Source organism: Hemicordylus capensis, chromosome 4 (genome assembly GCF_027244095.1).
Source record: "Hemicordylus capensis ecotype Gifberg chromosome 4, rHemCap1.1.pri, whole genome shotgun sequence".
Lineage (NCBI taxonomy): Eukaryota > Metazoa > Chordata > Lepidosauria > Squamata > Cordylidae > Hemicordylus > Hemicordylus capensis.
In genome coordinates, this window is record NC_069660.1 from 106,367,478 (window position 1) to 106,391,370 (window position 23,893).

The 23,893-nt window shown below is 42.8% G+C and overlaps 1 long non-coding RNA gene across 2 annotated transcripts in view; it reads left to right on the top strand.

Moving 5' to 3' along the window:
* Positions 1-23,490, top strand: part of LOC128324253 (uncharacterized) — a 111,495-nt gene extending 88,005 nt beyond the window's left edge. Inside the window, exons 1-3 of one of the 2 annotated variants that reach the window (XR_008306753.1) lie at positions 18,160-18,278; positions 18,738-18,815; positions 20,681-23,490. This is a non-coding gene — a long non-coding RNA (uncharacterized LOC128324253). Of the gene's footprint in view, positions 1-18,159; positions 18,279-18,737; positions 18,816-20,680 lie in introns of those variants that run through there. The other variant, XR_008306752.1, reaches the window with a different exon arrangement.
* Positions 23,491-23,893: the final 403 nt, after the last annotated feature.

The window sequence follows — 23,893 nt, forward strand, 5'->3', positions numbered from 1 at the left end:
TTTCTGTTTGTTCGAGACTTTGTTCGAGTATGGTTGCCTTATAAAGTGAGAAAGGGATGTTCCCAGTATTCTGGACCAAAACAATCAAAATCCAAGGAGATTCTGTCATATCGGATGATGGAGAGAAATGGAACAGTTTGAGACTTCCCAGTATTCTGGACCAAAACAATCAAAATCCAAGGAGATTCTGTCATATTGGATGATGGAGAGAAATGGAACAGTTTGAGACTTGCCAGAATGCATACTATGAGACAAATATGATCTCAAGAGAGGAACTGAAGAGGAATTGGATCTTGCATCCAGTTATGACCTTACAGAGGAGGAGGATGAAAGTGATGGACAATCCTCGGTACCAGAGGAAAAATCACAAACAGCTCCTGTGCCATATAACCAAGACTTAGGAGAAGTGTGCATGACAGGAGACCACCTAAATGACTTCAAGACTTTGTCACTAAATCAATCCAATTCTAAATCAATCCAATTTTTAAATCAATCCAATTCTGGTTGTTATAAAGGGGAAGGATGTGTTGTATTCTATGTAGTAATCTTTTGTGTTTTGTTGTTTGGACGTTTGTCCCAGTGGGGATCCTGTAGAGGATGTGGGGGGTGGAGTCCAAAAGGAGAAGGAGAAAAAAATGGAGTTGTTTGTAAATAGAGCCTTAGTTAAACCTACATGTCCTTTGTGTTTATAAGGAAAACAGTTATAGAAAGGAGCCATTGGTGTATATTTGTCGTTAGGATTATTTGTCTCATATGGAGTGCAACTATAATTGAGTGGATGGGTTCAAAGAACCTGGGGCCTCCAGCTCCTGAGGGACCCAATCCACCCCTGCCTATTTCCTCCATTATCTTCCTCTGAGGGGCCACCAGGGAGAGGGGCGAACACAGGCCCCCTCTCCCCTAGCTACATCCCTGGTCTCATATGTATTATTTTGCACTTACCAACAACAAATATCATCACTTTTCTGAGGGAGGTTCTTCACAGTCTTTACAGTGCTGATTCTGTAGTAACATCTACAAACACAGTCATTTCCCCACAACCAGATGTCACAAATGAACAAAAAGGCATGGTTGCATGACTTTCTAGATCTTAAGGTGCTGCAGTACTCAAAGACCTTATGCTCTCTCAGGATTGGCTAGTAAAGTCATATAGAGGTGTTGTACAACAGAAGCAGCAGTGACCTCTACAGAGTATCAGTGGGTCTCTCCTCCCAATCAGATGCATTTATTAACCTTTTCACCATTAACTAATTGCACAGTCATTTTCTGACCATTCCTTCAATTCACCTTTCTGGCATTCTCATGTGAGGTGTCTCTCTATCATGTAAGGTGTCTGTTTTGTTTTGTTTAAAGTGCAGTCATTCTGCTACATTCCTGGAAAAAAAACAAAAAACCTTGCATGCCTCTATCTTGCAGAAATCTGATAAGAGATATTACCTTACCTTTCAAAGGTCTCTAATTAAATGAGAAAGAATAGTTTGCTCCCCAAAAATCAGTTTAGCAGAGTCCTTTTGTTTTTCAAAAGCAGGAACTAATGGATTATAAAAAATATGAAACAGGTTTGCATTCTGGTAAGGGGAGTTGTACTTTTCAGACTCTAAATTTTAAAAAGAAGAGCATTCTTCTGTCTGAAAAGCAGGAAATTCATTTTGCAGATAATGAGCTACTGACTGAAAAGGATATTGTACTAGAATCACCCAGGACATTGAATTAGAATGTGACTTCTAGGTGAAAAGTGTTGGCAGTCTTCTGTCAAGTGGCTGTAAATTTTGGTTTCTGATTGTGCACCTAGTGAATCTTTCTTTCTTTTAAAGGATAGTATTAGTATTTGTCAAAGATTATGTAAAGGTTTACTTAGGCTCTTGATAAAAGAAGCCCATCATGTAGATTAGCTTGAGTGGTTAATGGTGCCATGAACAAATCTCCAAATTACTATTGGAAAATATTGTTTACTTTATATTTCTCGGGTAATTCTGCACAATAAACGTGGCAGGTATTTCATTTAGAACCATCACCAGCATAGACCACACAGAGAGCTAGTCAAACATTGATTAATTCCATTGGTAAATAAAGTGATTATCTATGGAAGCATCCATAGGCTTCATTCGCATGTAACAGAACCACTGGTCCAATGCACGCATGGTTCTGCGCCCCGCTCCCCCTGCTCTCCTGTCCAAATTTAGACATACTGGAAAGCAATCTCTCTGCAGTCAACAAGACTGCAGAGAGGAGGGGGAGCTGGCTGCGCAGGCTTTCTTCCTGACTGGGAGACAGCTTGCACAGCCAATCATGCTGGAGTTGAGGGAGGAGCTTCCTTCAGTTCCAGGGGAAGAAGCTTACAGTTTTGAATTTGGAAGTCCTTCAGGCTGCCTGGAACCTCAGGTTGCGGTGCTGAAACTCACTATAACCCAAGCATCCAGACTGGAGTTCTAAATCTCAACCCTCAGTTTCTTCACCGCACCTAACCCCATTTGTCCACTTTCAGAGGTAATGTCTGTGGAACCATTGCAGAATACTGCAGAAAGCAAATGGATTAGGTAAATATCCAACACTCTTGTTTTCCGCCATGAACCTGAAATCCCAAACTATCTCTTCTCCTTAACTGATGACAGAGCAAGAGCAGCAAGCTCTTTCCTGTTCCCTCCCTACCTCAGGGTTTCTAGAATGCTGTAGAAGTATGCAGGTAAATATTTGTTGTTTCAGAAACCCATTTGTTTTTGTGGTATCGATTTAAATTAGGTTTGGGACTATATGGGTCCTGTGCTGTTTATTTCAGGAATCTTTCATTTTGGAACCCCCACTCATTTTTTGCTAAAATAAATATGGCTCTTACTTGTAATTGGTGTTTGCTGTTGCCTGGATTGGTGGCCACATCCTAGCAGGTGCCCTCTTGAGAACTCATTCTGCCCTGGGAGTCAGAATAATGCTGGGACAGTGTGAGTATTTAAGATGGTGCCCACTGCAGACAGCTGAAATGAACTCCATTTGTATCCTTTTGTTGCATATCACAACCTTAGAATGCATGGAAACCAAATGGAATGGATCTCAGTCAGCTGTTTTCATACTAAAAATGAATGCACATGCCTAAAATGTTGCTGCTTCAGCTGAAGTTGAAGGAGCTCTGAGAGGCATGTACTTCAGGGCTGCTTGCAGCTGGGATTCTGCTGCTCCAACATTCTAGATGACCCACCTGAGGGTGGGAAAAGCACTTTGCTGCTGCCCCTGCCATGTATATTATGTATACATTTATGTCATGTATATTTAGGAGAAGAGATGGGAAAGAAGCAGTGGAGAATGTGCTGCTGGTAGGAACCCCAAGATAAGCCCATATGAGCCTAGGGCGGGGCCCAGGGCCCAGGCCTTAACCTGAAAGGGTCTTGAGTCACCATGTGTTAGAGTGAGGCATTTTGAACTGGGAGAGTTTGTCTTCCAACTTCGCTCTCATTACTAGGGTGAAACAGGAGGGTGAAAATACATGATGAGCTTCATTGTTGGTGTGTGTATATAGCTCAGTACTGTATGCATTGATTGGCAGCATCTTTTCAGGGTCTTCAGCAAAGGATTCCTCAGCCCAACCACCTGAGACCCTTAACTACAAAAAGTGAACCTGGGACCTTCACATGCAGTGTTACTGTAGCCTGACACCTTATTTGGGAGTGAGTTCTGCTACGTAAGTGCATCTTTTTGTGTGATGATGTGTGGAATAGGGGAATATGTACTTGGTAGTGGTGTATATGAGCAGCCCGTTGTGGGGCTGGAGATTAATTCAAGTGATGCATTGCAAAACAAAGGAACTGGAGCATACCATGCTTCTGGAAAAATACACCATAGGCCAGTGAGATATGTCTTTGGTCCCATGCTGGGTAGGTAGGTCAATATAAGGTATGAGCATCTCCAATTAGTAATTGTATTTATAGGTGATATTTGTGTATTGATTTTCTTAGATTATTTTATTACTGTAAATCTTAATATGTTGAAAGATGCCTTAAGCCACAAAGAGGGAAATTAAATAGATGGAGAGGAACAATGGCGGGAGGGAAGTTTTGGAGCCAGTACTCTAGAGATTGCTGTAGTCTACTGGTTAGAACCACCAGCACTTATTTTCCCTAGGATAAAGAGATGCTGGAATTCAAGTCTGCCTGGGCCTTTCCCAGACACCAGGCTTTACTGCGGGATTAAGAGGGGTGAGTTTTGGGACATATAGGATATTTCAAATTTGCCCCCCCCAAAAAAAAACTGATGCAAAAAGTGGAATTCTTTACCCTAGACATAAGTAGGGCAAAGTTCCAATGCACAATGAAAAACCTGAATCGTGTATGGAGAGCACCCCAATAGCTCAAAGGGACTTTGACTTAAATCTGGATGTTATGTGAATGTACACTTGCCCTTCCCTTAGTGAAGGGAAGTAAAATTGCTGTCTTGGAATGGCCCTGGAAACATGACCAGAAAGTCTTTCCTCCAGCCAAGAATGTGCTTGGATTCTCTTCCAGGTACTGGATGGGGCTCTGGGAAGGGAAATGCACTCTGTCTTGGGTACTCCCATCTGTTTCCCCTTACTTTATATTACCAAGCTTTATGTCCTGGCATTGTAAACAGACGATGAGGCTGTTTCTATTATATCAATATAATGTATTACCTGCACAACACGTGTAAACAATAGCATCCAGGATGAATACAGGATGAAATATTTTGTATTGGCTCTGAAACCCAAGAGCATATTCCGTAATTCAGTGGCCTGACAAGCCCTTGTTTGTAAGTAGCTGTCCAGATATGGTAATGGTGGCTGGGGTATGTGTGTGTTTGTGTGTGTATGTGTGGGGAGCCTAAGCTCCTGGTGAGAGTCTTACAAATAACATCACACAAAGATTCCCTCCCACATATATCTATAAATGATCCCAGCAGCTTTAGATATCATAGTCGTGCAGGCAGAAAGGAATTTTATTACACTCGCTGGCAGATCTCGGCAGTGTGGGTGTATTGGAAATCTGCATGCACAGTAACATTTAGCTATTCTGCTGTGAATTCTTCTGCACATGGTGCAGCCTTCATGCTGGCTAAGAGGTGTGATGCGGAGCTGCAGCCATTTCTTCTCCACTGCAGCAGGTCAACAGTTCTCAGTTTGTCTAGTTAAATGCACATATTTCCTAATCCGTTAATTTGTACAATGCTGTGACCATTTCAAACTCTGTTGCACATTTATTAAGGACAAAGTACTCGCACTTGGGATGGCAGTTATTATGCTGCCCACACACACCATCTGTCTGTCACTCAAAAGCAAGGAGATACCCATCTGCACAAGCTTTAGGATCATTTAGCTTACAGCATCTTTACATGTGCATCTTTGACAATTTTCAGTGTTCCCAGTGCTTGTTAATGAATACAGATGCAGAGATTCATGCTTGAAGTGTGTCCTTCTGCTGACCGGGTAATATGGATTTTTATAACATACCACTGAAACAGGAGTTGAGGGGAAAACACAGCACAGTTGTAAAAGCATATTTGTGTATCACGTACTCCTTCCATTAGGTGAGGATAAATGATTAGTGACTGACTGAAGTCATATGGTTAATGCAGGCTTATAAACAGTGGCTGACATTTTGCACAGTGAAACAGGGGTGGTACAGACCCTCTTGCTCAGCTAAATGTGTCTTAAACTTTCTGTGTTGCAAGATGGGGCTGGTGCTCTATCACTTTAATACATGTAATTGCAGTTGTGCGACATTATGTCCATTATTTCCAGTGGAGATTGCATTGTGCAAATGCAATTGCACAACTTTAAGTAGTAGTGCACCAGCCTTGTCTTGCAACACCGTGGGCATTGTTTGAGATGTACAGCAGTGTGGGAGGGTCGCTACTGCCTGTGTTTCACTGTGTGGAATGTCGATCAAGGTAGTTAGGGATAATGGCCCACTGCTTGCTCAGTGTTAGGAGGGTGGAACTGATCCACCTGTGTGGCTGCAGCTGGATTCAGCTGTATTGCTATGTGCTCACAATAAAGCCTGGAAGTTTGCGGTATTAGCACAAGACTCCACATTCTGGAAATGCTAGGTAGATTACAAACATTTCATGGGCTTGCAACAGCATGGGTGGGTCACAGCAGTATGATGGATAAGCTCTGCTCTCATAACACTGTGCATCATGTGGGCCAATGTTCTTTAAATAGTATACCTGAACTGAAATGCTTTCCCAACTTCACAATCCTATTTGCATGCTCTTTGGTAGTTCTGCAAGGACCCCTATCAAGTTTACCCCACTTATGGTGATCCTGGCAGAGTAGTGATCATACTCCCCAGTCCTGCTGGACACTATTTCTACCCCTTTAATTTTTACCCACAAGAGTGAGGACAAGAAGTATTGTCAGTTCAGCTTCAGTCATCAACACCCAGTCAAATCTCATTGCTGCACTCTCTTTGGCAAATAGTGGGTCAATATAATAATAATAATAATAATAATAATAATAATAATAATAATAAGAAGAAGAAGAAGAATAGATATAACTGTAGTCAAGAAGAAAGAAAAACAAGTTAAAATAATCGACATAGCAATACCAGGGGATAGCAGAATAGAAGAAAAAGAAATAGAAAAAATCACCAAATACAAAGATCTACAAATTGAAATTGAAAGGCTGAGGCAGAAAAAGACCCAAATAATCCCAGTGGTAATTGGCGCCCTGGGTGCAGTTCCAAAAGACCTTGAAGAGCACCTCAGCACCATAGGGGCCACAGAAATCACCATCAGCCAATTACAAAAAGCAGCTTTACTGGGAACAGCCTATATTCTGTGATGATGTCTATAACAATTGACAATAAAATTAAGTCATCCCAGGTCCTTGGGAAGGACTCGATGTCTGGATAAAACAAACCAGTCAATAACACCTGTCTGACTGTGTAAACAAGAAATAATAAGTAGTGGTTATTATTAGTAGTCCCCCAGTGAGGCACTACCTTGGCGTGGTTGTGGGGCTTGCGTGCTCTGAGGAAGGTGAGAGCTATGCCAGAGGTCCCACCATACTGGACAGGTCTCACCAGAGGAGCCAGACGAAGAGTGCCTCTCCCATCAACAATATGGTGAGACGTAACTTTAATAAATCTATACCGGATCGGTCATCACCCGGGTCAACAAGGACTGCGCCAGGTGCTGGAGTCCCTGGACATCTGGTGGAAAGTGGGCAACAGGACACAGGATCTTCAGTTGAGCAACCAGGGCTGGAGACTGCAATGCTACTGGAAGAAACGTCGCTTAACCGAAAAAAATATACGAAAAATGCCAACAAGGAAATAATGATCTGCTATTACAAGTCTAGTCCAACTAGAAGAGGTTATTTAAAAAGAATGTACCAAATTTGGAAAGAGAAGCATCCAGATACAGAAATAACAGAACAAAGGCTAGCAGACCAGAGAAGAGTCATTATAAGAAATAAAGTATTCACAGGAGTTGAGCTGGAAGAACAACACAAGAGCAACACAAGCTCAAGATATGGAAGAAGAATTACTACCAACTGAAGAAGTTGCTCAGGCGCAGGTGGAGGAGGTGTTGGAAATAGAGGATGCCACTGTTGCTGAACTGTTTCAAAATCAAAACCAGGCAACCTCCCCTTTGCCTTCACCTCAAAAACCCAAATGCCATTTAACAGAAAAGCAACAAGAACTAAAGCAAAAAATAACTGAGCACATGAACCAAACAACCACCAGGGTTCGACTTCCAGCACTAAAAACAGTTGCCAAAAAGCAACTTGCTCAGGCATTAAAAGATGTCAATGCTGCACTTGCAGAAATAACAACCAATAATTTGCAAGAAACAAACCAACTAATGTACAGTGCTGCAACAATAACACAAGAGCTCGGATACAAGATCAATGGACCTGTAAAAAAAGAAAGTAGTACATCACCTAAATGGAAGATTAGATTAGAAAATAAAATCTCCAGGCTTAGATCAGATGCTAGTAAATTGAAAGATATGAAAGACAAGAAGGTGAAGAATGAAAACACCAAACAGTATTTGATCCAAAAATACCACCTAGATTCAAGGAAAATTAGAGACGTCCTGGAAATAATAAAACAGCAAATAACAGCAGTGTCAAAGAAGATTAGCACATACGAAGCCAGAATCGCACAAAACAGGCCGAATCTCCAATTCCAGTTGAATCAGAGACGTTTCTACCAAAGCATAGAAGGAGAAACTGCAAGAAACATAGAAACACCAAATAAAGAAGAAACAGTGCAATTCTGGGGGAAATTATGGGACAATCCAATAGATTATAATAAAAAAGCAGGCTGGATGAAAGAGGTCAAAAAATGTAACCAACAAATACAGGATCTAATAATAACACCAGAATTAATAGAGCAAAGAAAATTAAAAATTGGACTGCACCAGGCGACAATGAACTGCATGGCTTTTGGCTTAAACACCTAACAAGCCTTCATAAACAACTGTCAAAACAGTTCAATCACATTTTGCAAGGAGGTGATTTTGAACAATGGCTAACAACTGGGAAAACTCATCTCATCATGAAAGACCCAGCAAAAGGTGCAGTTCTAAGTAATTATAGACCAATAACCTGCTTGCCAACCATGTTCAAATTATTATCTGGAATAATAGCAGATGAAGTGATGCAACACTTATTAACTAACAAACAGCTTCCAGTTGAACAGAAAGGAAATTGTCCAAACACCAGAGGCACAAAAGACCAGCTGCTGATTGACAAAATGATTTTAGAAAATTGCAAGAGAAGAAAAACAAATCTAAGTGTTGCATCGATTGACTACAAGAAAGCCTTTGATTCATTGCCTCACACATGGATACTAAAATGTTTAGAAGCAACTGGTGTCAACAAAAACATTCAGATATTTATTTAAAAAGCAATGAGCATGTGGAGTACACAGTTAACAATCAATGGCGAGACACTTGGACATGTTAGCATTAGTAGAGGCATTTTCCAAGGGGACTCACTATCCCCTCTGTTGTTTGTAATTGCCATGACCCCACTTTCACAAATAGTAAACAAAACAGGCCTCGGATACCAAACATCTAAAACATCCAGTAAAATCAACCATCTGCTGTACATGGACGATCTGAAGTTGTATGGAAAGTCCCAGTCAGAAATCGAATCATTGCTAAACACTGTCCGTATATTCAGTAGCGATATAGCAATGGAGTTTGGACTAGACAAGTGTGCTGCATTAATAATGAACAGAGGACAAATAACAAAAACAGATGGAATAGAACTGCCCAATGGAAGCAAGATCAAGAACCTGGAAGAGAAAGTACATTACAAATACCTGGGCATACTCCAGGCTGATAACATCGCACACACTGAAATTAAAAGAAAAATTGGAAGTGAATACATCAGGAGAGTTAGAAAAATCCTCAAGTCCAAACTCAATGGCGGGAACACCATACAAGCCATAAACACCTGGGCTATACCTGTTATCAGATACACTGCAGGAATAACAGACTGGACCCAGGCAGAGCTAGAGATGCTAGATCGTAAGACCAGGAAAATCATGACCATCCATCATGCTCTCCACCCCCGCAGTGATGTCGATAGGCTATACCTCCCTCGCAGCTCAGGTGGAAGAGGAATGCTGCAAGTCCATCAAACAGCGGAGGAGGAGAAAAGAGGCCTTGAAGAATATATCAAGGACAGTGAAGAAGATGCACTTCAAATGGTCAGTAATGAGAAACTATTCAACACCAATGAAAAAAAGCAGGCCTACAAGAAAGAACAAGTCAAGAACCAAGCAGAAAAATGGAAAAAATATGCCCCTGCATGGTCAATATTTGCACAATATAAGTGGAAAATCAGACATCACCAAGACCTGGCAATGGCTTAAGAATGGCAACTTGAAGAAAGAAACAGAGGGTTTAATACTGGCTGCACAAGAACAGGCACTAAGAACAAATGCAATAAGAGCAAAAGTTGAAAAATCCACACCATCAGCAAGTGCCGCCTTTGTAAAGAAGCAGATGAAACAGTGGACCACCTAATCAGCTGTTGTAAAAAGATCGCACAGACTGACTACAAACAAAGGCATGACAAGGTAGCAGGGATGATACACTGGAACATCTGCAAAAAATACAAGCTACCTGTAGGCAAACATTGGTGGGACCATAAAACTGAAAAAGTTGAAGAAAATGAAGATGTAAAAATATTATGGGACTTCTGACTACAAACAGACAAACATCTGCCACACAATACACCAGATATAACTGTAGTCGAGAAGAAAGAAAAACAAGTTAAAATAATTGACATAGCAATACCAGGGGATAGCAGAATAGAAGAAAAAGTAATAGAAAAAATCACAAAATACAAGATCTACAAATTGAAATGGAAAGGCTGTGACAGAAAAAGACCAAAATAATCCCAGTGGTAATTGGCGCCCTGGGTGCAGTTCCAAAAGACCTTGAAGAGCACCTCAACACCATAGGGGCCACAGAAATCACCATCAGCCAGTTACAAAAAGCAACTTTACTGGGAACAGCCTATATTCTGCGACGATATCTATAAGAACAGCAACAACATTGACAATAAAATTCTGGCATCCCAGGTCCTTGGGAAGGACTCGATGTCTGGATAAAACAAACCAGTCAATAACATCTGTCTGACTGTGTTAATAAATAATAATAATAATGACATCCGGAAGTGTGGGAGTGTGATTTCCCCTGATATCAGACCAGGGGCGTAGCAAGGTTGGAGTGGGCCCAGAGACAAGATTTTAAAATGGGGCCCCCCCACTCAAAGTCCAGGGCCTCCGCACACCCCAGGCCCCCAAGGATTTAAGTCTGATATTCCAAAATAAGTCTGCTACCTGAAAATACATTTCACTGAATACACACATGCACACGTCACAATATATAGTGATATACATTGAGTACTATACATTTGTTTTACTTTTAATGCCTAGAACACACTAGAAAGATGAATGATTAAAATGGGCCCCTTGCTGCAGATTAGCCAAGGAGACTTTCAACCATGCCGGGTGAGCCTATGTTTCTTTTCTCAGAATTCTGAACAAATTCAGTCAAATTCGATTCCAGGAGGTTTTTCACAGGAGGCTTTTAAAGCCCTTTAACACACATCTCCTCTGGAATAGAGGTGCTGCATTCACATGTTGGCCAGATTTACCCTGAAGTCCCTGCAAGTTATTGGGGAGCAGTTCACACACAAGAAAAATAAAATAAAATAAAATAAAAGCACAAGACATGCTTCACAGTTCTCACTCAGACCTTCTGGGTTGCAAAACAACTTGAACATAAGTGCATTTATAAATGAATGAATAAAATAAATATAATACTGTTTCTTCCAGAAGTTTTTGTAATTTTCTGCCATGAAACAAGCCACTTATAGGACTTTTTAGATAGTTTTTTTTAAGCCAGCAAATTTTCCAAGCTGTTTAAAAATAAATATTCAGAAACTTCTCAGTCCCTCCCCCCCATATCAAAGCCCTATGGCAAGCAGATCCCTATATATCCGGGGGGGGGGGAAGGTAACCACAAAAGGGAGTTCACACTCTACCTGGCAAATGCTGGGTTCGGCAGGGCAGCAGGGGGTCTTCTGCTGCAGAGAACAGTGGAGGCCTCTCTGGCTGCCTCCTCCTTCCTGGCTGGCTTGGGCCCTACTGGAGTTCAGGCTTCACAGAGGCCTACACCAGACCTCCGTGGAAGCCCGCCCACCCGCCGATCAGCTGAGAGGCGGGAGAAAAGGAGCTCTTTGCAGCCTGTCTGCTCGATTGCCGGCCAGGAGAACAAGCTGGAGAGACGGCAAACAGGGCAAGTGGCTGAGGAGCCTTGGGGCTGGGCAGGGGGCAATGGGGAGTCACGTGAGGTGCCTCTGGGGGGCCCCTCCAGGCAGTGGGGCCCCCAGACAACTGTCTCCCCTTGCCCTATCGTTGTTACGCGCCTGTATCAGACCATGGTGGTAGAAAAAGAGACGAAGGGGTGGATTTTGTTAAAACTTTTGCTCTTCCAAAACTCCCATTTTTCAGATAAAAAATTCCACTTGAAAAACTTTCACTCCAGCACTTTTAATTAGTGTAATATTTATGGAATTGCATTGCAGAGTTAAGGCTATAATGCTGGGAAGTGATAGCAAAAATTCCTGAGTTAAATGAATGATTAACAGTTATTTCTATTATGCTTTTTAAGTGTACAAAAATACTTTACATTTATTCCCACCACAACCTTGGCTAAGAGAAAGTGACTTTCTCAAAGACACTTAATGAACTTCATTATTAATTGTGTATTTGGATTCAAGATGCTACACACAACAGTCAACTAACCTCCCTTGACAAGTTCTATTATTTCAGTATGGCTTTGCCATTGTCACTGACTCACAACTTCTGTTGAAATCCTGTAAAGTCAGAGCACATCTGCCAGAGACAGCAACTACATTTTTTTAACCCATGTCTTGAAGGCAAATCCATGTTGGCTGGAGATAGCCACAGATCCATTTTTTAATTTAACATCTTGTCAGCCCCCATTGCTAGTTAAGCTCAGACCCAAAAGGGAAATAAATATTGTTGATTTGTTTACTCTTTGAAAGCATGCCTGTACTCTAGGAATGTGAGCTTTTGTAGCCACAAATTCTACAAAGAAATATTTCCTTGTTACCATTTAGGCATATTTAATAATTAAATCCCTTTTCAGTCCTACAAGATAAGCAAGTGAGATCAACTATCAGACAGGCAGCAAATCCCATGTTGGCAGATTAAAGCAGAAAACACATTTCAGAGTCGGGAGCACTTTCCTAGGAATGCAATTAGGGCAACACGTTGTCTGTTTAGCTTCAGAGCCAAAGTTTTTGTCAGATTGGCCTGACTTCCCTCTGCTGAAGAAGCCCTTGGCCCAGTTGGGCAGTGAAAGACCTTTGGAAACCACTTGATGATTGGTGCCTTAACTCCTCAAGGGTTTTGCATCAGCCCCAGGCCATTGGTTTTCAGAGCAGGTCAGCTCTTTGATGTGAAAAGATGCAGCTCTCCAACCACCCTGACACTTTTCTCGTTTCCTGTGACACTGCCACTTGCCAATCTGGAAAATCCCCTTTCTTCAGTGTTCTTTAGATGTTTTCACAGCAGTGTGGGCGCAAGCTGTAAGCAGTTGTTTCTCTCAACTTCTTCAGCAATTAAGAGGTTAACTACAGTTCTTCCAAGTAAATCAACACATCTGAAATCTTAGCCCAGTGTTCTTCATTACAAGGTCAATGGTGGCCGCTCCCATCAACCCTAAGTGCAGCTCCTTTACTGTTGGTCCTGTGTGAAGTTTCAGTTTGAAGCAGAATACTTTATATAGCCCCCCGGCACCATGAGGAGATGAGCATTCTTAGCATGCAGTGCTGTGATTTCCCCCTGCACCATCCTGGAAGGAGTGCAAAGAGTAGTGGGAAGTGTAGCCGTACCTAGTGCTTTTCTCCTAGAGCTCTTAAAAGAGGTCAGTGTCCCTCTTAAAGGGCCTTCCCAGCACTGAGAAAAGTGCAGTACTATCCAGAGGTCAGCACAGTGGGAAATGGATTGCATTGAAGGTTTCGTGCCAAAGTGGTCCCTGCTTGAAAAATAGTGAAGTTCATCTCAAAGATTCATCTCATCTCGTTTTGTTTATTTGTTTATTTGTTAGATTTTTTATACTGACTGACCAAGTTCACATTAAAAAAAACATGAATCAAAACAAAAATTAAAAACTCATTAAAACAATTACAAATTAAAACAGTTTAAGACATTTAAAGGTCACCAAAGGCCTGGCTAAAAACAAAACAGAACACCTCTGTAAGTAAGTAGGTAATAATTTATTACCGTCAGTGACCAGTCAACATACACACCAAAATACAAATCAGCATAGAACAAAACAAAATCAAAGCAGTAAAACTAAATAACAAAACTTCAAGGTATACAAAAATCTCAGTTACAGCTAATATGAACTATTCAATAGCTTCGATCTCAATTTACAGGCTTCCGCACAGAATCTTGCTGTCCCCGCTGTAACAACTGCTTGTTGATCCACCAAGAAATAGGAGATGTGATACTCTTCTGATTGACCAGGCCTATTTTTTAAGAGTGGTTCGATCCATATGGTACGAATGGCCCTATAGTATGCACTGTGTAAAAGAACATGTAAGATGGACTCAGTGTCACTCGAACTACATGGACATAACCAGTTTCTTAGCAGTATCCCCTTAAATCTTCCATCCAAAACAGCAGAGGGCAAGGCATTAAGCCGCACCAGCGAAAAAGCTCTCCTCTGATTTAAGGTGGTCAAGTGTGTGAGGTATGCAGCTGGCTGGGGGTACAAAACACCTCTGTTCCGGGCTCTTTTAAAGACTGCTAATGATTTTAAGGTTTGGATAGCTATAGGGAGCACATTCCAGAGTCCTACAGAGAAGGCCCAATCCTGAATTGCTGCCAGGCAAGCCGGCAGCAGCCAGAAACAGACCTCTCTCAATGACCTTAATGTGCAGTGGGGATCATGCTAAAGAAGGCGCTCTGCTAGGTAACCTGGTCCTAAGCCATTTGGGGCTTTGAAGGTACTTTGTACCTTGTACCAGTACTTTGAAATTTGCCTGGAAACAAATTGGTAACCAGTGCAGCTGTTTTAAAACAGACATAAAATAGTCTCTCCAAGAAACCCTGGAGTCCAATCTGGCTGCCGCATTTTAAACTTAAATCTCCAAACCACATACAAAATATGTATGGGGTTCTTTACCTTGGAAAAGAGGCGACTAAGGGGAGACATGATCGAAGTGCATAAAATTATGCATGGAGTGGAGAAGGTAGACAGAGAAATTTTCCCTCTCTCACAACACTAGATCCAGGCGTCACCCCATGAAACTAAAGGTTGGGAAATTTAGGACCAACAAGCAGAAGTACTTTTTCACACAGCACATAATTAATCTATGGAATTCCTTGCCATGAGATGTGGTGATGGCCACCAGCTTGGATGGCTTTAGAAGATTCATGGAGGACAGTAGGACAATGGCTACTAGTCTGATGGCTGTGGGCCATCTCCAGCCTCCGAGGCATGATGCCTCTCAATACCCGCTGCAGGGGAGCAACAGCAGGAGAGAGGGCATGCACATACCTCTTGCCTGTGGGCTCCCCAGAGGCATCTGGTGGGCCACTGTGTGAAACAGGATGCTGGACTTGATGGGCCTTGTGCCTGTTCCAGCAGGGCTGTTTTTATGTTCTTATGAAGTCAGCCCTACATAAAGCACATTGAAATAGTCAAGCTTAGAGGTTACTACTAGATAAAGTCTAGAGGTTTTATCATTCTTTTGCTTAAGATATTATTGAAAACCACCAAGAAATCAATAGACACCTTTAATGATCTGCTGGAAAGCTCAGGCCATGGCCCCTTTTTACTGAGCCATGATCAACCTCAATAAGCAGTATAGATCTGGGAGCCAATGCAGTGTTAATTTAGCCACTGATTGTATAAAGTTATGAGGCATCACACACAGTATTTCAGACTATCATATCTGGCAGTGAGCAAAATATACCATGCTTTTTCCATCTCCTGCTATCTAAAGGATGAATTAATTGGATGAAAAACTACTATTGGTTGTCTTCAGTTATATTTTATTCATTCTCTGCATGGAAGTGGCATTGTAATAATGCAGAATCATTTTGGTGAAATATCGAAAGCAAAAGTGGTATATGGAAAATAATTCTTTCTCACTATAAACAGGTTTACGGATTGTCTTAAGTCATAGAAACTATTCTCACGACCAGCAAAAACAGGGCTTGAGGTCTGAAGGCGGGGTTAGCACTACCGTGTGGAACCTCAGCAAGCTCTCAAACAGGGCTCTGTCAAAAGAGGGTCACCCAGTTCCCAGCCCCTCCTCTAAAACCAGGTTCAGCAAGCAGGAGAGGTTGACTACCCCCTCCCAGTGCCCGTGTGGAGCCACAGAATGCTGTGGGACCCTGCTTGAGGCTCCCTCCCCGGGGATACCATAGAGACTGGATAACAGAGTGGGCTGCAAAGCAAGCAGAAGTTTGCTTGGGGAAAGCCTGTCTAGCAAACAGCACTGAGCTTCCTTAAAGTGGCAGGCACTTTGCAAATGAGCCCAAGGGAAAATATGAACATAGGAAGCTGCATTCCACTGAGTCAGACCATTAGTCCATCCAGCTTAGTACTGTCTTAGTACTGTCGACACAGACTGGCAGTGGCTTCCCGAGGCTCTCAGGCAGGATTCCCATTCAGCCTGACCTGGAGATGCCAGGCAGGGAGCTCAAATCCTTCTTCCTATAGCAGCCCGATCCCCTAAGGGGAATAGTTGCACAGACACATGTCATACTATTCATTCATTTTACATTTTACTAGCTGACCCTGCACAGAGCATCTGTGTGGTCTTGCACTGAGCCTGTGGCATTGCACCCCCACAACGCTCTTGCTCGCTCTCGCCGCCCCTCGCAATGCTCTAGCTCGCTCTCGCCCCCTGCTCCCCACCGCAGGTCTCTCGCCACTCCCGCAATGCTTTCGCTCGCCCTCCCCCCCCTGCAAGTCTCGTGCTCATGCTCTCTGTCTTCTGTCTTTCTATCTCTGTCTCGCAGTCCTTGCTTCCCCCTGCCATTGCCAGGGACTGTCGCCTGCTCGCCTGACAGCCTCTGAGCTCCCTGCCACTTCACGGCACAGCTCAGCCAACCATCTGCTGCCCGCAGCCATCAGAGCCAACTGTCCAGCTCCCAAAGCTGCCCCCAGCCTCCGAGCTCCCTGCTGCTTCACAGCACCCCCGATCCAACTGTCAAACTGCTTTCCAGCCGCCCTGCAGGGTACATGGCCCGTCTAGAAGAATTAATAATATAGAATATCCCACTCTTCCTCCAAGGAGCCCAGAGCAGTGTACTACATACTCAAGTTCCTCCTCACAACAACCCTGTGAAGTAGGTCAGGCTGAGAGTGAAGTGACTGGCCCAGAGTCACCCAGCAAGTCCCATGGCTGAATGGGGATTTTTTTGCTCCTTCCTGTCCCCTGCAAGTCACTGGACAAGAGCAGGAGTGTCCCTGCCCTTGCCTGCAGCTGCCCTTGCCTGCAGTGTGGTGTAGTGGTTAAAGTGCTGGACTAGGACCAGGGAGACCCAAGTTCAAATCTCCATTCAGCCATGAGACTCGCTGGGTGACTCTGGGCCAGTCACTTCTCTCTCAGCATAGCCTACTTCACAGGGTTGTTGTGAGGAGGAACTTGAGTATGTAGTACACCACTCTGGGCTCCACCGGTTCCTCCTTCCATCTGCTGGTGGAGTGGGAGCAACCGCTGGAATGACTGTCCATGCAAGGGTCACTGGTTCGGCCTCATGGCTGCAATGGCAGTGGGGGAGGCTTGCGGTGGCAGCAGGGGGCTCACAGCAGCAGCAGAGGGCCTCACGGTGGGGGCAGTCCAGGTGCCCAATTTGCCTCAGTGTGACACTGCACCCACCCGCCCACCCTTGCACCATCATCAAGATGCAGAGAGTAGCAGTGCCAATGAGGGTGTGCAGGTGTGGGCAACACTTTGCCACTCACTCTCCCACCCTGCTGGCACTGCAAGAGTGGCAAGTGGCAGCATCAGGGCAGGTGAGTGATGGGGACACCCTCCCCCACATGCCCACCCTCCTATGCCCAGAGAGGCTAGCAAGGGATGGCAGTGGTGGATTGATGGGGAGGCAGAGTCACCACTTGGCTATGGTGGCAGTGGGGGGGGGTCTCCCTTTTACCTTCTACACACAGTATACGGGGTGTGTGTGTGTGTGCCACGGAGGCCACAACCACAGCTGCGGGGAGGGTGAGCAGGCGAGGGGAAGGTTCTCCCTTCTGCCTTCGCAAACCATGCTGCAGTGTATGGAGTGTGCCTTGTGCTTGGGCTAATTATGGGGGCATCTTGCAATTTCTCTCTTCGGCATCTGGCAATTGCTCCAGGGGGCATCTGCTGTGTCCCTCCTGGATCTGAGGAGTGCGTTGGGGGTGTGTGTGACTCTTCCTTTGGGGCTGGTTGGCAGCTGCAGCTGCTCTAGCCTTCTCTCTCCTTTTGGACATCAGTTCCTGTTCAGTTCCTTTGACAGTGCTGCAATTGCCAGGAAAGGGTTAACTGAGGTTACCAATCAGGGACCAGCAAAGAGGGACTACAGCTTGGAACCCTCTGAGTAGTCTCCTTGGGTCATGTGTTTGCTCTGTCCACTCACGGACTGCTGTTGCCATGGGTGGGGCTGGAGGACCAACAATGCTAGCAATGGCTGGAGAGAACCTTAAAATGTTAATCGTGTTTCGCTCACACTCCCTGCCGGGTTTGCAGCATGTACCCGTCTGTTTGCTATGAGGTAAAAATAGGGTTCTATCTGCTTTCAGAATGTAACCCTATTTTCTGCTCGTCTGAATAGCTTCATGGTCTAACAAGCAGAAATTTCTACTCTGCAGGAGCTCTAGGTTTCTGTTTCTGCAGGGCTTTTGGAAGCTACTCTTGAATTTCTTTAAAACAACTTAAAATGTAGGTTTGCTTTCTTTCAGTGATTCTGAAGAATTATGTGAACTGGTCACCATTCTGCTGTATATACTAAATTATACATTGTTTAGGTTAGCACTTAAGTAGCAACAAATTCAACCTTCGGGAGGTTGAATTTTATATGCATACATTAAAACCAATTGAATTTTAATTAATTTAGGTATGAACTTGGACTGCACTCTTACTTTTCTTGAAACAAACACAGAATGCTCTCGGTATATGTAGCTTGAAAAAACAGTTTTGATTATCATATCTTTGTTTTCCTATTCATTTTCAGACTGCAAAGATTCCTCTGGCCCTGTGAACAATCAGCTTGTAGTGATTCTTAGATCAGGTGCCTGCAGAGGTTTGCAAGGTAAGCATGTACTACAAAATGAAACTTGTTACAGGATCCTGAAGGAAGGAGATGGTGAAGGTACAAATCCTGTATCCAGCAAAACATCTTCAGAGATGAATGCATAGATTTCCAGATGTGGGAATCAGACACTGAGGACCAACTTGCAAAGATATCAAACACGCCAAAAAGCATTTATGCATGCAATGTTTTATGTGGACTGGCATCTTATTTAAACATTTCTGAGCGTGTACAGTGGTCCCTGTATGTACAGAGTTTTCAGCTACCAGTATGGCTTCCCTATAGATCATAGGTGTGTGAATGCTGCATACACAGGGGTTTCCATAAGGGTTAAGAACATTTTAAATGAGATGTCGGGCCTTGTGGGACTCTGCACAGGTATGTGCTTTTCAATTTTGCTTCCATTCAATTGGCTCTGAGTGCAACAGATTACCAATGCTGAAAAAAGCAGTCTTGTTGCAACTTCTCATATGGCATTTATCAGTCAGTGCATGCAGACCTTTTTGCTTATAGTCCTGACTTTGAAATGGGAAACTCCAGAATTCAAATGCAGGAGATTGGCAGGCCATTACTCCTAGGTCCTGGAACTTGGTAAAATGAAGATAACTAACCCTGGCCTAGTATTTCTGCCCCCCAGTATGCGAATCCTTTGCTTATTGATTTCTCTTTTTCATTGTAATTTTGCACGGAGTAGAAACAAATACAGAAACTTGCATACTTTTAGAAAATGTCCCCAATATATTCTGCAGATATATTCATGTGTACAAAGCAAAACTGATGAAGCAAAACAAAACTGAAAGAAACGTTTAATAAAAGGAGTTTATTAGAAGTGCTGCTCGTAGCATGCTGCTTGAGGTGGAGTTTCTTATGTTGTTCTTTACATTGCTTTCTAGGTTTCCTGTACTTGAAGGCATCCTATGCTAGAATTAGCCATTAGCAGACTGTCCACATCAAATTCCATTAACAAATCCCAGTTAGAGAGGCCAGTTTGGGCTACATAAAATACATTGCTAAGTTGATGAAACATCTTCAGCATTCAGTGACATATCAGTAGGATAACAGAAGAGAAAATTTAAAAAATTGCTTCAGTTCTCCAGGCCTAAATTTCCCATCATTGCAGAATATAGTTAAATGAATAGAACACACAACATGGATTTAAGATCAAAAATCAGAATTGATAGGAATGGTAAGGAATTCTGTTAAAATTCCCAGATCAGTACCTGGAAGGTAATGAACTCTGTGGATCAGGATATGGTAGGAGGACCATAAAGATACAATGCTTGGGAAAAGGGAACACTTGAGGCAGAATCACAAGATCACCTTGATGCTTAGTATCATTCACTAGTTTGAGGCTGGGTGGTGTGCTGAAGTGCTTTGCTGGTCAATGACCGAATAAACTTATAACTGAAGTGGTTATTTGAATGCTCTTCTAACACAGACCCAAATGGTTGATAGCAAAATAGAAGTAAATGGCCTAGCAACATTTTTTCCTCTGCCACCAGATATCAAAATATTTCAAGATTTAGAAGCCCTGCTAGATCACTTACAGAGCAATCCCATGTACTGTAAGTCTACTCAGTCCCATTGTCATCACAATTAAGACTAAATGGAGAAGAAGCTGGGCTCTCTCTGCAGTGGTTATTTGCATCAGTGCTCCATTGTGATGGCATGACTCAAGTCTTGGCTTTAAGGCATCTTGGTACTTCCTTGAGGAGACCTTGGGAGAGCATGATGGGAGGGGAACTGACTGGAGGAAAAACGCATCCTACAATTATCTTGTCTCCAGACATGTCATTAACCTCACTCTAGTTTACTGTGATCTGAATGTTTACAATGCAAAGTCTGAGTTTTATTTATTTATTCAGCACACAGGTCATATGGTGCATTTCTGTTTCCTGACTGAAAGAGCAAAAATGTTTTAGAATCTGCTGTTCTATCAAGTCTTCCTTCCAGCAACAAACTCAGGGGACACAAGCAGAATGGAAGCAAATATGTTTTACACAAATGAATAAATGTTTGCAAAGGATAGCATGTTTTCCTTGCTCAGGCTTCGCTTCTTAATGCTGGCTGCCAGATATCTCTTTAGATGAACGCATAGTGCCCTATGTCAAAATAGATGCAGCATTGATTTCTTGCTACCTTTACATACTTGGGGAACAGATTAAACTTCCCTAGATACGCCAAAATGTTCACAGCGAAGGATGCCTGAGACATGTATTTTCCATGAACATCTACCATGCTGCTTGTCTTTTTCAGGATGTTCCCAACCTTGGGTCCTCAGACCTTATTGGATTACAACTCCTATCATCCCCAGTCTTTGGCTATTGTGGCTTCAAGGGTTATAGCCGTGAATTTAATAGTTTCTATGTTATTTCTGAGCCCTGTGGTTGCCTTTGGTAGAATACAGGAGGAGTTTACCATTGCTATCTCCCGCAAAGTATGAGATGATGTCTTTCAGCATCTTCCTATATCACTGCTGCCCGATAAGGTGTTTTCCTGGGAAAGTCTGGGAAGGATAAATAAAGAGGAGGGTGCATTCCCAATTTTGGGAGTATTTCTTGCATCTTCTCTTAGAATCTAGCAATCCAATAAAATATCCTTCACACTAGGATATTTCCAGGGTGGTTTTAGACTTGTTGGAAATGTATAATGCTTTATTTCTCTAACCACAGCTCAGTTTAACCAGCATTTCCATTAGCTAATACTAGTGATTTAAGTGTTATTACCTCTGGTTTTAACCAAAGTGGGGGGGAAACTGCCTTACCTTATTTTGTCACTTAAAATGGAAATTATGGTGGTGTCTACTGTGACATGATAACAATTTAATAACATTGCACAACACAGAACCTAAAAGTGATAGATGGATTGATACAAAGCGAAAGAAAGAAAGAAAGAAAGAAAGAAAGAAAGAAAGAAAGAAAGAAAGAAAGAAAGAAAGAAAAGCTTACAGGATAAAAACAAATTTGTATTAACTAACTTAAGCATTCATAAAAAATTAACTTGCCTGAAATCTTGCCTTTCCCCCCCTCTCATCTGTTCCCTTTGCCTCTGCTTAGTATGGATTTTGTTAGAGGTTATCTTAAAAGGGGCAAGTGATTTCTCTTCAAAGCAAGTTTTGTAAATCATAGAGCCCTTTCTCATGATCAATGAGAAGGGCTTGGCAGTGTAAGGCAGGGTAGGCTTCTCAAACTTACCCTCACCCTCAGACGATTCCTCCATCCCTCCTGGGTGAGCAGATTGCCTGCTCAGACTAGGTCAAGCTCAAACCGGTTCAACATCGAACTTGGCTGGCTCAGCTCAAACTTGAGCTGACTGGTCCAAGGGTTCCAGCAACAACAACAAAATTTTAGACACTCACCATCTCACCCCGAGCTCATCACATCGGGGAGTGCTGCTGTGGGTGCAGGAATGGGGTGTCTCGAGTAGTTCTCCCCCACCCCCGGTCTCAATCCATCCTCGTTCAGGTGGTAGCCGGCCCGTTCTGGGCCTCTTTGCACTGCCGGTGGCCATTTTAGAGACAGCCACGCATGCACACTGGCCATCTGTGTGGCTGGTTCGAATTCAAACCAAACCAGGAGGGTATGTTTGGGCCGGGGCAAAACTGAACATACCCGGTTCAGACTCGAATTGAACTGGGCACACGAGTTTGCACACTCCTCGCCCAGACAATTGCTGGCTGTGCTAGCCCAGAAATCCCACAATGGCCTGGAAATCCCACCATGTACCACATGGGTACACAGTGCATTGTAGGGATTCCCCTGGCGCCAGCTAGGACCCAGTGCAAGCAGCCAGTGCTGACAGATGATCATAAAAATAGGGCTAAGAGAGCGCTTGCTCCCTTAATCCAGTTTAAGAGGCAGGCTCCGCAGGTGGGTTTGCTGCCGTAGCGCCGCTGGCAGTCACTCATCTCCTGCTGCTTCTCCAGCTTAGCCAAGACTGGGCTTGGCTGCTTTAGCCCAGTTTTGGCTTCGCCTGAGAACAGCCCCATCGTGTCTTTAATGCATGTTAGTGAAATTACCATTCAACTAATGAACCTTAATGAATTGCAACATCTGTGCATGAATGGAAGAGATATTGGTCTGTGAGAAGACCACTAGAATCTGAGAAAAATTGGCCAGGACTGTAGGCATCAAAATGTGTTGGCATATATAACTAACACTTCCTCTATAAGGTTTGATAATTTTCTGAAAACAAGGAGATTTTTTGTTTTGTTTTTCTGGAATGACCGCAGGTGGGGACAGCATGTGCAATCTCAGCTGAGTGTATGTGTCGTAATGGAAGTTCTGTCTGTAGTCTCTCATCAATCTCTTTATGGTCATCTGGAGAGGTTCTGCTGCATGTCCTACTTTTATTGGAGGGGTGGTGGACAAACAAGGGGTGGCCATCTTGTGTGCAGTGCCCAGGTTATGGATCCATTGTGACCCTGCATGTATCATCTTCTAAAGATGTTGTTTAAAACTGCATTTAATCTCTCTTAATATCTTCTGCCTTTTATGTGCAATCTGGTATTTGAGCTTGGCTCCTCGGAAAATCTTTTTATGATCTTTATTGTATCTTTTCAGCTAATGCATTGTGTATAATTGATTGTTCCAACTTGATTGTTGTAAGCCATGTAACACTTGTTGAAAAATTAAAGTCTGTGTCTATGTATGTCTTAAATAAATCTGGGAAACTACTGGATGATATGGGAACTTCAGACTTAATAAGCAGAGGCAATATCTTGGTGCAACCTCCAAAAAGCAGCCATGTAATGTCAAGGTATATTATAAGCCTAAAGACTGGAATAGTTTTACACTTTGATGTTAGGTGGCAATCCTGCATCCATTCAGCTAAGTCCCACTGAATTTATTTTTATTTATTTATTTATTTATTTATTTATTGTTAGATTTATATACCGCCTTTCATTAAAAACAATCCCAAAGCCGTTTACAAAAGTTAAAACACATATAATAAAAATGAGTTAAAAGTATTTAGCTAAAAATATAAAAACAATCAGATATTAAATATATTTTATACAAACACAGAAAACTATACATGGATAAAAACACACAGAAGCAGCAATAAAACAATCATGTAAA